At 29.0% G+C, this 14,297-nt stretch overlaps 1 protein-coding gene across 4 annotated transcripts in view; it reads left to right on the plus strand.

Annotated features, from left to right (window-relative positions):
* The first annotated feature begins 1,495 nt into the window (after nt 1–1,495).
* Nucleotides 1,496–14,297, plus strand: part of LOC100167255 (fatty acid synthase) — a 28,774-nt gene continuing 15,972 nt past the window's right edge. For 2 of the 4 annotated variants that reach the window (XM_003242669.4, XM_008182179.3), the window contains exon 1: nt 1,496–1,842. The gene's annotated coding sequence lies outside the window, so the exon portion shown is untranslated. Of the gene's footprint in view, nt 1,843–9,060; nt 9,358–14,297 lie in introns of those variants that run through there. The other 2 variants (XM_008182178.3, XM_029487402.1) reach the window with 1 other exon arrangement.

Consider the following 14,297-nt stretch of genomic DNA (forward strand, 5'->3'; position numbering starts at 1 on the left):
AATTTATACCTAATTAACAAATATCTTATCGGTAAAATTAAAATAACAATTAATATAAATATATTAAATATTAAGAATAATTAATTTTAATTTTTAACTTTTAAGTGAATTTCTGTATTGCGTGTTACTATTATAACTTAAAAGTTAAAAGTTATAATTTATAAGAATATAATATAAAAAAAAAAATATATATTATCAAAAACGTTATTTGGAAACAATTGGAAAATAACGTTTTTAAAAACGTTCATCAAAAACAATATGGAAAAATAACACGTTAATCAAAAACAATAAAGAAAAATAACGTTTTTAAAAACATTAATCAAAAACGTTTAAAAACGTTAAACAAAAACGATATTTTTTAAATCAATAAACAAAAACGAAAACGAAAAAATTAAAAACGTTATCCATCCCTGGTTTAAATAGTAATGATTTATACTTGATTACAATTTTTTGTTTAGAAAAAACCATGTCCATGACCCATTAGAGTAGGTCCTACTAATTTTAAAATTTAAAACAGAGAATTTTAGAGAAAAATAAAAAAAAAATATTATTTTTACCATACTTATATGAGCTTATTGCGAGGGGGAGGGTCTTAATATAGCTTAAGGCCTTGGACCCGTATGCATTGCCCTCTTTGTATTTACGACACTGTTATAACTTATAGTAGACAGTATTAAAACACCGTGCGTAATAGGTATTGAATTTAAACATTTTACATTTTTAAACCATCACAATATAACCTCTACCCTATTATATTATAGTTATATAGCTACAATATTTCCCCATTGTATTTAGCCGTTTAGGTATTGTTAATAGTTTAGAGGGCACTATTCTTTTTTTGTTAGTCAATAAACAATTATTAATTATTTAAAACCTCGTTGCAGCAGTGTCTACCTATTAAGGAGTGTCGGAGTTAAGAGAGCACCGAGCGTGTCTGCGCATAAAATAATAAATATTATACTAATAATAAATAATAATGATATTCTATTATTTTTCTGCCAGTCTCGCTCACTAGCGCGCCCCAATGCCGACACTTCTGACTTACTTCGCTATCGACGGGCCGCGACGGTGCCACGGTGGTGAGTGGTGACTACCGACTTACAGAAACGCGACGGAACTGCAGAAGCGAAAAATAGTAGCGCGGCGCAAAAGAGTGAGAGAGATGGAAAACGGATGCTTCGTCCATGAATATCGTCGCGACATTATTATCGCGCGCAACGATAGATAACCGACAACGATGATAACACTATCATCATCACGCGCAGTATAAATGATAATGATGATGATGATGATAATAATAATATCGCATTATCGTGCCGGTGTCCGCAACTACTTACTGCAGTCGCGGTTGATGAAGAAATAGAATTATTCGGAAACGGATTAGAATTATAGAAAGAAGAAGAGAAAAAAAACCCACCACCGATTATTAAATACTTATCGTCGTCATCATCATCATCATCATCATCATCGTTATTATTTTGTAACGCCCAATCCGCCGCCGATCACGGGACGTCCACCACGCTATATTTTAACAATAGCGTGCGCCGAATATTTCGTTCAGTTTCATACATCGTACAACGGCACGCGGACGTATCGTACCACACGGCGTTGGCGGCGACAGTTTTTGACGCGTTCGTCTCCGAAACCCGCGAGCAACAACACAGACCCATCCACGGATCAAGCAGCAGAACCATCAGCAGACGTTTTTTGTTTTGTCTTGTGTCGTTGAACAAATCGATCGCTGCTTCTTCGAGATCGCTTGTTTGTTGCGCTGTCGAAAAACGTAACCGGTGAAACGCACGCGTCCTGGGTGACGCAGAAAAATACGCAGACGCCGCACACGTGAGTTTTTTGCCTATCAATCACGCAATACGTCCACAACGATGATAATAATGATTTATTTTCAAAAATTAAAAACCTTAATCAATTGCGTTTTTACCGCCTCGCGATCTTTTGTTATCCATAATATACATTATACCATAATATAATTATATTATTACATTACCGACATGCTCCATCGCAGAGCATTTCTACCGGACGTGTATGATGATAATATTGTTGTTATCCATCTCCCACGACGTCGTCATCTAGAAGCACCAGAAAAACAAGGTTTTGAAAAAATATTCCCCGTTTGCGATTTCTGCCACTGCCACCGCCACGTCGTGACGTGCCGGTGTTTTGGCGATCGGTAGTGTGGCGGCGGGTGGGTCACACACTCACACGTGAGTGGCGCGCGCGCGTATCGTGTCGTCGATGCGTTATTATAATATTTCATTATTATTATTTTGACGTATCAGACGTGTGGTTGTGATATACTGAAATATTGTTAGAACATAGTAACATACAGTGTGTCTACAGGGCGTTTCATCGGGTTTTTATGCTTTGGCCACTCGAAAAACAGGAAAACGACTAACGAGTCGGCCTACTCTGTATATTATGATATAATATTATTATACTGCATGGCATTTTTTATTGTGTAGTAGATAAACGATTGATTATATTATTTTGTCATGTATTTAGGTAAATACATGACAAAATAATAGGTATGTACACACGTTTCTGAACGTTTTCTTTTCCCTGAAACGCATAGGCGCAAATAGCGTTTGGGATTTTGGGGGGCTAAATCCTTACATTGATAATATTGAATACGCTTAAAACAAAATGTAGGAAATGTTTGGGGGGCTATGGATATTTTTTGTGGGGGCTTAGCCCCTAAAGCCCTCCCCCTATTTGTGCCTATGCTGAAACGCTGTTGATCGTTATTCTACATTTCTACCTTTAAGGGGCCTGCGCGCGACCTGTTTTTTTGCTCCAAAAAAGCTTTTGAATTTTACAAATTTTTACATGTTTTTAATTCTTAACTCTTTTTTGTTTTTAGCATTGTAATCAAAAATCAAAGTTCAATCCGCTCTGTAAAAAATTGTCCTCTTTCTAACAAAAAAAAAAAAATTATCGAAATCCGACAATTCTATAAAGCTTGAGAGTTATTCCCGTAAAGTAATTTTTTTCGATAAAATACACCCTATCAACCACCCCTAAATAGTTATCGGGTAGTAGATTAGTGTAGAAGTCTTATAATTGAGGTAGCAACTAAAATATAAAATTGAATTTTCAAATTTTATAGAATTGTGGAAAATTTGAAAAACTGGCACCGGGACCTTTAACACGACGAAGACGTCTTGTGATCACAGAAATTACTGTTATGAATAAATTGAACATAAAACTTCTTTAATATGTAATTAATAATTTTTTTAATATTTTATAAAATCATCCGGTAGATGCACAATAGAGTCATCAAGAATTCCAAATCTTTTTTCAAAATTATCGGATTTCGTTAACACCTTTAATAGAAGGAAATTCAAAGCACCTATAAAAATAATAGTGTTGCGGCCACTTATCGTAGAAATATGATGACAACTATTAGGCATAAAAACGACTCATCATCATCATCGGTGAGATTATAATATCTACGACGGCGTTTCTTTCTTATCTCTCGACGCTCTTGTTATGATTTTACTATAACCTCTATGTTTCGTTTGATGAGCATAGATCATAGTAGCAAACAGTCACGCAGAATTGTATTCTACTTCCATACTACGTGTATAATACAGTATTATAGAATTCTGTATACTCTGTGAGTAATGTCAGTACTCACATGAACTAAGATAGTTCATGGTACTGAGTAGCAACAGCAAGTACCTACTATCGAGTATCGTCGTAGTTCTTATTATTATCCGGACTGGACAAACAACATCAGGATTATTACAAATTTCCAAATCGTTTTCCGCATACGCCTACATATTATTGTTATAGGTACCTATACTACATAGTAATGCACCATTGGCGTATACGAATTATTTTCACTATGAGCTAATTTATCACTAGTCAAGCATAGCACTAACATAGCTATAACTATACATTTTTAGGGAGCTTATTTACCACATCTCAATACTAGCCACCCTGGGTGGTTATCGAGGTGGTTATGATTATGGTATAAACAATAAGAATAAGGATTGCGCAAAAATATTTTATAATATGTATATTATTATTATGTAGAATTAATTTTTATTAATTTATTATTTTTTTTTAAATATTGATAATTTCATCTATATATTTAATGTTATATTACTATGAATTTAACATCAATGTCATCAAAGCAAGTCCCGACAATCTTCTTTGTTGATTCCTCAAAAATGTTTTTAATCAACCTTCTAATCATGTTGAAAAACTGTGAACAGTGTAAATATGCATGTAATATTTTAATTGAACCTTCGACTTCACTATATTGGGCCTCCCTCCTATAAACGCCACTGTAATATACTAATGTATATTGTATATAGGTAGTATAATTTGTAGGTTCACACACTTTATTATTTAGAATTTATTCCAGAACTCGTTCCAGAAAGAGGTAGATATGCCTATAACAAAATAACGTTGTTTATTGATTTAGATTTATACATTTTAACCAGGTTAAGATTTAACAATATAGTTCATAATTTTTCTTTTCCCGATTTTATTCGAGGTATATCGTTAGTTTTGATTTTTCGACGTGACAGCTGCAGCCGCCGTGATTAATTTGCAATTTTTAACGGAGATTTGTCGTGAATATCCATTACATACGTACATTAATTTTTCAATAATGATGGTAAATTATTATTTCCTGTTCCAAAGACATTCATTTAATTTTTTATAGTTTGTTAACTTAAAATATATGAGAATGCCGATTAAATAATAATTTTAAAATTTTCAGTTAAATACTTTTATGCTACGTGTAACTATTTCTTGTTTGAAATGTATTAAACATTTATACCACATGGGTTCGTATAATCGTGTAGGTAAACATGTGGTTTTGCATAGGTTTTTAATAATGAGCAAATGCCAAATTGTTGGCTTATTTTTTCATTTTATTGTTGCACATAAATAATAACATTCATTGAGGAAGTTGAAAATTAACAAAAGTATAGGGAACTCTTTGACACTATTTTCGGAATTTGGTCAAGTTCTGATTATTTTATGTGTTAATATTTATACAAAACTGATTATTATTTAATGATATCATTATATCAACAATATGTTTCCACCAGATGCCTACTTAATTTCGTATATTTTATTCATTAGGTTAAAATAAATATCTTATTGGTATTATAATAGCCATTAGCCAATAGGCATATATATATATAGGCATTATAAATCTGTCGATTTATTCATGGGTGCCTATATATTGTTGCATATTTGAATTTTTAGTTATGTTTAAGTGTATAGGAATAAATTGATTAGCTTTTCATGGTTGTAAATTGTAATTAACGTCAATTAAATAAATAATCGATAAAAATTAAATCCTTCTTGAATTATTATATTTTAATTGCATATCGCTATTGAGTAGCTTTCATAAAATGAACTCTACCATAACTATATACATTTTTATTGTTTCCATTGTTCTGTTGACACGTCAAAACAAAGCTTTATTCTAGCCAGGCTTTTGTATAATATGAATGATTACTATGCTTCCTTATTATGATAGGTAGGTCATCCTGGGCAGCGATTCGGTTTGGCCTATACATTTTTGACTTGCACTGAAATGGTTCGAATAGTACCAAATACCTATCTTAAATCAAGTTTTCTCTTGAACTATTATAATATGTAGGCATTAAACACTCATTATATGAGTATCCACATATATATTATACAAGGGACCTTGTGGAAAATTATCTAGACAAATTGCAGAACGAAAAGAAAAACAGGTTCCTCAATCTCCACGCATGCTCGTATTCGCATTACTCGATCACCTGAGTCAGTAGATCACCTGTTGATATAATAATTTATATTAAGTTCCTTGTTATTGGATTTGCGAATTTTATGTTTCCATTTGTCTTCGTTTCCTTGCATATATCGCAAACCGTAATTATGAGTATCATTTAGATTTGTTGACTATTAAAAAAAAAATGTTATGAGGTCAACTAGTATATTATATTACGAGTTATATTATTATTTGTATGTATTTTTCCTTCACTCGTACAATTAGTAATGTGTATATTTTTAAATCGCGTGACCGTTTCGTTTCCCGTCAAATCAGGAATTGAAATTATCATCTACTATTATGACCACTAAACCATTTCAAAATATTCTTCAATAATTAAATTAAGTTTTATTTAATACCTAATGTGCAAAATGTGTAAGTACATTTGAAAGGTGGAAAGTTTGAAAATGAAATATGTAAATATGATAAATTATAATATTGTTGTATACCTAAGTAGATATCAAACGTGTGCGATTAAAAACTATAAGTCTATAAGTACCTATATATATTATAATATTATATACAACTTTCCTATAACTTTATAATATATATATATATATTCTTAAATATTCATATGTACTGGTTATTTATTAATATCTATCATATTTTATAAAAAAAAAATTATAAAAAAATAATAACTGTAGTCTATATTGTCTATAATCAAGTTTTATTTATCTCAGAAATGGATTATTGAATTCGTTTTAGTGATTTAATTTTGAAATGCATGATGTGTTTCGATTTGGTAGTCCTTGAATAGATAATTCATAAATTCGTTATAAACCATTTAACTATGTATAGTACTTATATAATATATATATTATACCTACCCATTTGCGATCTTTATTAATTTGTTGTAACTCATCAATTATAATAGAAAAATAACTATTTCATATTTGTCATACTACCGAGTACCGAATTCATTAGTTAAATATTATTTTACACTGCAATTATAATACTCTTTAGTAGGATATACGTTAGCAATATGTTGACAACTTTGTATTATTATTATAATTGTACTTAACCGTTGATTAAAAAAAAATATATACATAAATTATACATTAATAGTATATAGGTAGAATAACAAACATTACTATACACAACACTATTATATAACACTATATTATTACTCTGTGCACTAGACTAACCAATTAAGTACCAAACCTATTAATACATTAAAATTACTTAATACTACAAATAGAAAAAGTTTACTTTACTCTTTTTAATTATATTTTGTTTATTAGGTAGATACTATTACTTTATAATTTATTTTAATATTTATAAATATTAGAATAATAAAATATCATTAATTTGTATGCAAATATAAAATAGGTATAAGTAGCCCAACGTAGGTATATACAATTACCTTATAATAACCATTTTTTAAACGATTATTCTTGTGTATATATATAATACTTTTAGTTGTTTATATCTAATTTTTATAAAATTATTATATGACGTATATTCTGTCCAGCAAGAGAACACACCAACTCTGAGCATCCCTCCGCGTCACCCTACTATCGAAACCGGTTCTATTAAGACAGGGATGCGCAGAACGATTTTCGTATAGGGCCTATAATAATAAACATATTTATTAATTATAAACAGTTATGACTTATGGTCTTGTGTTAAAACTAGGAACAATGTAGTTTGTAATAACTATTAACTACTCATAGAAAGTAGTTAATGTAAAATTGTAGAAATAACTCTAACAATAAATAATAAAAAATGGAAAAATCAATAAATGTAGGAAAACGTTATACTGAAGTAAAAATGCAGATATTTTAATAATAGATAAAAATTCACATAATACATCCTATACACGGAATTCACCAAAAAAATGTGTACATAGCTATTACAACATAAAGAAGCTTTTATGATTTCATGCAGATATTAATTTATATTTTTCACGATATAATTCTGACAAATATAATACATTTATTAAAATATTAAAGTTGGGCTTTGATGCTTATATAATATTAGAGAAGAAATATAAAGTTTAAAACTAAATCAAAGTTAGGTAATATTTCTTTTACCTAGTACTTACCTATACATATTTTGAATTTGTAGTGTAGAATTTAGATCGGTTATACCTGTATCGGGTTAAACAAGAGTATATACTTCAGGATCAGGATGTATATATACATAATAATAATAATAAAAATAAACTATATATAGGCATATAGCTGATGATTTGTAAACTAGATGGCAGATTCAAGAACGAAATGTATAATTTACTTTTATTGTAAAATGTTTTGATTCATATTAATAATTCAAATTTGAGTAAGTACGTGAAAAAAGGATTGAATCCTCTGCAGCGTTTAGATAACAATAATATATCGTTTCGATCAGATTTTTGTGTCGACACATGCAAGGTCGTTTAACTGCTGGTAGCATTATTGTCGTTGATATGTACAGGGCAAATCAATTCACTGTTGTCTGTGTTTGTTTTTTTTTCGTTTTTGATTTTTCGTCCTAGTATTGTCATATTATAGAGTGATAACTATAAATCATAAACGCAGGTCGTAGGTGTAGTATAGAAGTATTGCCAGTAAGTATACCTATCTATAGGTTTTCGGCTGCGTAGTGCGTTGGCGATCGGTGGTAGTGGTCGTCGTATACGACCGCATTGGACACGCATTAATAATGTCATTGACTCTTAAGAAAAAACTCAGTCCATTCAGACAGTGTAAGTATATATATGATCTCGTATTGGTTTATGTAATAAAATATAAAACGTCATATAAATGAAGAGTAAACGATCTGAATATACAATATATACACCAGGATAATTTATTTTTGGTATAACTTGCGCATTAATATACTCGCGGTGTATTATACTAGGTACCTTTATGATATATAATATGATATTATATAGTGCGGGTATATATAATGTATTAATATTTGGACAAACGACTTCTCTTTGTACCGTGATTATCGTGTGTAATCTTTTAACATTGATTTGCCCTTGGTGCATTAAAACGGTGTTAAAAACGTATTTTTCCGCCGTATATATTATAATAATAATAGTAATAATGTGTACATTATTATAAATTATAATATTATATTTTTACTCTGCTCTTCTTTATCTCGCTGACCCGAACGCCATTGCCTCCGCCGATTCCTAAAAAACAAATCGTGGCCTACACAGGTAGATAGAGGTGCGCGCACACGCAATTATACACGCATATATATATATATATATATACACATCATATTTACGGATTTTCTTAACGGTCTCCTCTCGATTGTACGCCGTTAATAGTATTAATAATTGGCCTTTTCTCCCTTTGCCAACCAATGATAAAGACCATACGTATCGATCATTGCGATATCGAAATCTAAAACGCGTACAAACGCCGTTTGTCCGCGCACATCAGTCAGCGCAAACACAGGTATTATTCGTTCGCATTTTGGAGCAACTACTGGATATTATTATTACTGTACACACACACGCAGACGCATAGTATTATTATAATACACTATTATAATATTATACAAATATATCTCTACACTGCATAGTTTGTCGTCGTTTGTTCATTTCGGCTGACATTCGTATACAAGTAAGTACCTTACCTACCTACTCTAACGCACGATTATTAGTTAATCTTTTTTTATTTTCGACGACATAATATTATATATTAGACGTTTATATTCCAATTTATACTCTCGTTTTTAAATTTAATTTTCAGGCTAAGTATATGAAATGTTTTTGATGTAGGTACATTAAATTTATTTATTTTCAAAAAATTGTAAACAATACATTTGAAAATATAAATTACAATTTAAGTTTCATATAGAAATAATAATTCAATATTTAATAATATAATAGTATTCAAAAAAGTACTACCTATAAGTAAACCTACAAATTAATAGATTATCTAGTATAATATTATATACACAGATAAAACGGTTGATTATTTAATCCTGCAAAAGGATGGATCCTCGATGGAAATAATATGCATCATCCTATTTCCAAATAAGAGTTAGTTCATATTTCATAGCATAAATAGTGGCACACATAGGGATAAGAAAAGGAGAGATAAGACGAGAATAAAAGGATGGGATTTTGAAATTGAGACACTTTGAAAGGTTGGGGAGTTGATATCACTTTTAGCTTAGGAATCGTACATTTACTTCTGCTCTTTTATATTATTAGTAACGCGTTTATAAAACATTATAGTGTTGGATTAATTTTTTAAGAATCTGCAGCCATTACAGTTTTTACGACGATTTGATATTGCTACATAATAGTATGTATGTATTACGCTATGGTAGATATTACCCAACTCGTCCATCGTTTGTTCAAATATTTTTTATTTTAATACATTTTATTTTAGTGGTTCCGCTGTATTAATACAAATAATTTTCGAATTTTACTCAATACAATTTTGTAGGTTGGAAATGCATACATTTTTTTTTTTAGTTTGCCCTTTTTGCGGAACAGCATATTTTCATAAAAAAATTCTACATAAAAAATGAATAATAATTTATGGTTCCGTCGATCTTGACGACCGTATTTTATTCGCCACCAACGTTTGACGTATCAAGTTAATTTATAATAAAATTATCAATAATGTGCATAATTATTTATGTATTTATTGCAGGGTTGAATATAAAATCTACAATCTGAGTTTTACTACTAACAAGAACCTAATTCGTTCACATTTTGCCATTTCGTGGTTTTATAAAAATAATTTTAAAACAAATACTATATCAATGTCAATATATTTTATTAATGATTATGATCACATAATATCGATATTTTTTCACTGAAGATTTTTCAGTAATACAATATTATTGTATCTATTATTAAATATATCTTCTTATAACTAATTGTTTTCAGTTTTGTATTTGAACTATGTATGCATTAAGCTTAAATTTGGCCAAGACGAAACTAATATGCATATTTATGAATTTATCGACTTCTGTACCTATAGGTACAGTTACCTTTAGCCTTATCTGTCGATACGAATAAAAAATTAATATTATGTACGATTCACTATAATATTATATTATAATACTATACCTACCTAACAAATAATAATTGATATAAAAAGTTATCGGACAAACAGCAACGGTCTAATAACCAAAAACGATATAATAATATATTATCGAATGCTGATTAGGAACTATAATGTTTCCGTTTTATCATTCCGACGCCCTTGTGTAATTAAAACGGACAGACCGCGAGTGAAAACTTATCTTATAAGTTTAGGTATTCAATGTCGTGTTGTAAAATGCATGTGCGTAGGTAAATGATCACTGACCGAATGAAATAATTGTTTTCTTTCTGCCACTTGAAAATAGTTAATCCAACTCTAGAAAGTGAATTGAATTAATCCCAAATGCTGCGTGTATAATATTTAATATTATTATACTCATTATAGTCATTATTCATTCGCGCCTAGTGCGATCGGGCTACATCTATTTTGATTGTTCGTGGTTCGTTAGATTATTAACCATAAAACTATATGAGCAATATTACATACCTATCTACTACAACTGCAGTATACTATACATATTTATTATTTACATTATTTGTTTACATATGAATTTATTTACAATAATATGTCACTTATTATATACTTAATTCTCTCCTCTCCTATACTATGCTGTCGATAAAAGCGCACGGAGTAGGTATACATCTACGCGCTGTTTGTTAAATATTCCTTCCGGTTTACTTAAGCGTCGCAGTCAGTCCTCTATCGACAAGTCTATACCGACAAGACGTGTATTGATTTTTAACGGTGTTCGAAAATCATCTATAACTCAACAATACTTTCTCCCCGAAATGGTTTTTATTAAATTCTATTTGCCTTTGTATGCATTATTATTGTCGGATAACATTTTCTTTTAATTTGTGGTTTTTTTTTACTTTATATTTAGTTAAATAGTGGGGGATAAGCTTCTGCTATTGACATTTGACACATTATATATTATTGTAACCCATCCGACATTATTTTAATGTGGAAGTAAAATGTATTGCTAATAAAATCAGACCATAAAAATACGATTCTATCAATTTGACGAATAATTATAGGGAGTTAAATTATTGTATAATATTAAAGTTAATATATATTGAGAAATAATACAGATTGTCTGATTATCAGATTGTTATATATAGGTATAGGTATAACTATAGTTAGAACTTTAAATAATAGAACCGCTGTGACGATGTATAAAATAAATGAACTATTATAATAATTGTTAGGTACTACGTTATGATTTATAGTAATACAATACAATTAAGAAAACAACCAATATACAATTATTTAATTTTAAATTATTATATTATTGCACATTAGCACCTAGTTTTTTACTAAATTTATAGAACGCCAGGCACGGATTTGACGTCCCTGTAGAGCGCACATAATACCGAGTTGCACATTTTAAATTTATAATTCCTTAAAATTCTAGATGGGTACCTAACCTCTATGGCTATATTGTGTAATTATAAATAAGAAAATTAAGTTTATTTCTATTATAAAATATAAGCATAAATTAAATCATTTTTTAATAGTGAAAAATTAAGTTCAATAATTACTGATCAGTGATCACTATAATCATTTATTCTTTGAAATAGCAGAGATATACATGGTACGTTACCTTAGTAAAACTTATTAACCAGAAAATAATAATCGTGTAAGCTCAACATTTTTACGATTTGATTTTTTACATCCATTCAGTGGCGAATTTTCAAAAATTTTCTGGGGGGGGGGGGTCAAAAAAATAATATGTATTTCAAATATATTATTTTAGTTTTTATAAAATTAATAAATACATTATATAAGTATATATCAGTGTCTTTACGCTTACCCCCCGTAAATTCGCTACTGAATCTATTTATGTAATTTAATTATTATATGTACATAATATTACATATTATACCTATTAGTATAATATGTAAAATATAATGAAACAATTTGCTCTCAAATATGTAGAATATGAATATAAATTAATTATCAAATATTGTATCTGCTAAATCCATTGTCCAAAATGTTACAATAAAATTGGGACAACGGATGACCTAACTGTTTACTGTTGAATACCGGTGTAGAGTATATATTCCTGTATTATTTATCTATTTTTCGTTATTGCGACGTTAGAACATTATACCGATGGTTTCAATAATTATATATGAATAATCCGCAGTGATTTTATTTCATTTTTGTGTACACGTGAATATTAATCGTGATAAAGGAATTCTTATATAATATTATGTTACTCTTCATTCGTGAACATTATAGGTTACACGCGGACGTGTTTCATTGAACATAAATATACAACTTATATGTTAATATTTAATTAATTTGAAAATGATTTCAGCGAATTAGGTTCATAAATAAAAATTAAGTATTCATATAATTAACATACTGCCTACTAAATTATAGTAGGCATAATTTTTTAGTCTTGCATACACTACAAAATATTATAGGCCATATGGCCCATATTATACTTGAATAATATATCAAGTTCGCAAAACTAGTTTTAAATTTGAGACGGAATGTAAACATGTTTTAAATCTCGTGTTTCCTGTAATTGTAGTTTGTTTATACTATTAATTTATTGATATTGTTCTGCGATATTATGCAGTATGAAATAAATAAATAATTGGAATAAAACTGACTTGATTGATAAAATCTGTTTAAATTTAAAATTACCTATAATAATATAATACCTATTTTATTATATTGACACGTATAGATTCTATGAGATACGTATAGATTATATGAATACTATTTTTAAGTACCTAGCGATTGACTTGTTATTCTACATTATAATAGGATCTTTCAATCTTGGCATGAGAATGTAAACTAAATAATGCATATTATAGACAGTAAAGTTATCGGAAATCGCTAAATTAATATTCAGCAATAATTCATGATTAAAAAAATATTATTTATTTCTTTCGTTATTTTGTTTTAAATATTTAAAAAAATCTTAAACTATTGTAAAGGATTAAAATATAATTTAGTATATTTTTAAGATTATGTTGAGTTGTCTATCATTAAAACATTGAAGTATAATAGTATATTTTAATAAAATTAGGTGTAATTAAAAATATTTGTACGTCATTTTATTTAATCGACTTTATCGTTGATGATATATAAAGCCTCAATGGCGTCAGTAGTTTTGTTGACAATTTTGCAAATATCGAACTCGATCGAGATTAAAATGAATCATTGGTGATGACCGATAGAATATAGACTAGAGTGGGTACCCAATATTGGGATACGGTGTTTCTAACTATTATTATTACTTAATGTAAATTTATTTTATCTGCATTTTATCAAAAATGAATTCTAGTGAATAGTCATCTTAACATTGTTTTTTTATGTTGAACAAATAAATTATCTTCATTTCAATTTGTATGTTTTTTTTTTTAAATTTATTATTTTGGAAAAATACTTCAAGTGTATCTTCATAGGTACACTCATTATAGACCTTCAGTGATTATAATTTTATTATTTGATATACTATTATATTTGTCCTGATCAAA

The sequence above is a fragment of the Acyrthosiphon pisum genome, chromosome A1 (genome assembly GCF_005508785.2).
Source record: "Acyrthosiphon pisum isolate AL4f chromosome A1, pea_aphid_22Mar2018_4r6ur, whole genome shotgun sequence".
NCBI lineage: Eukaryota > Metazoa > Arthropoda > Insecta > Hemiptera > Aphididae > Acyrthosiphon > Acyrthosiphon pisum.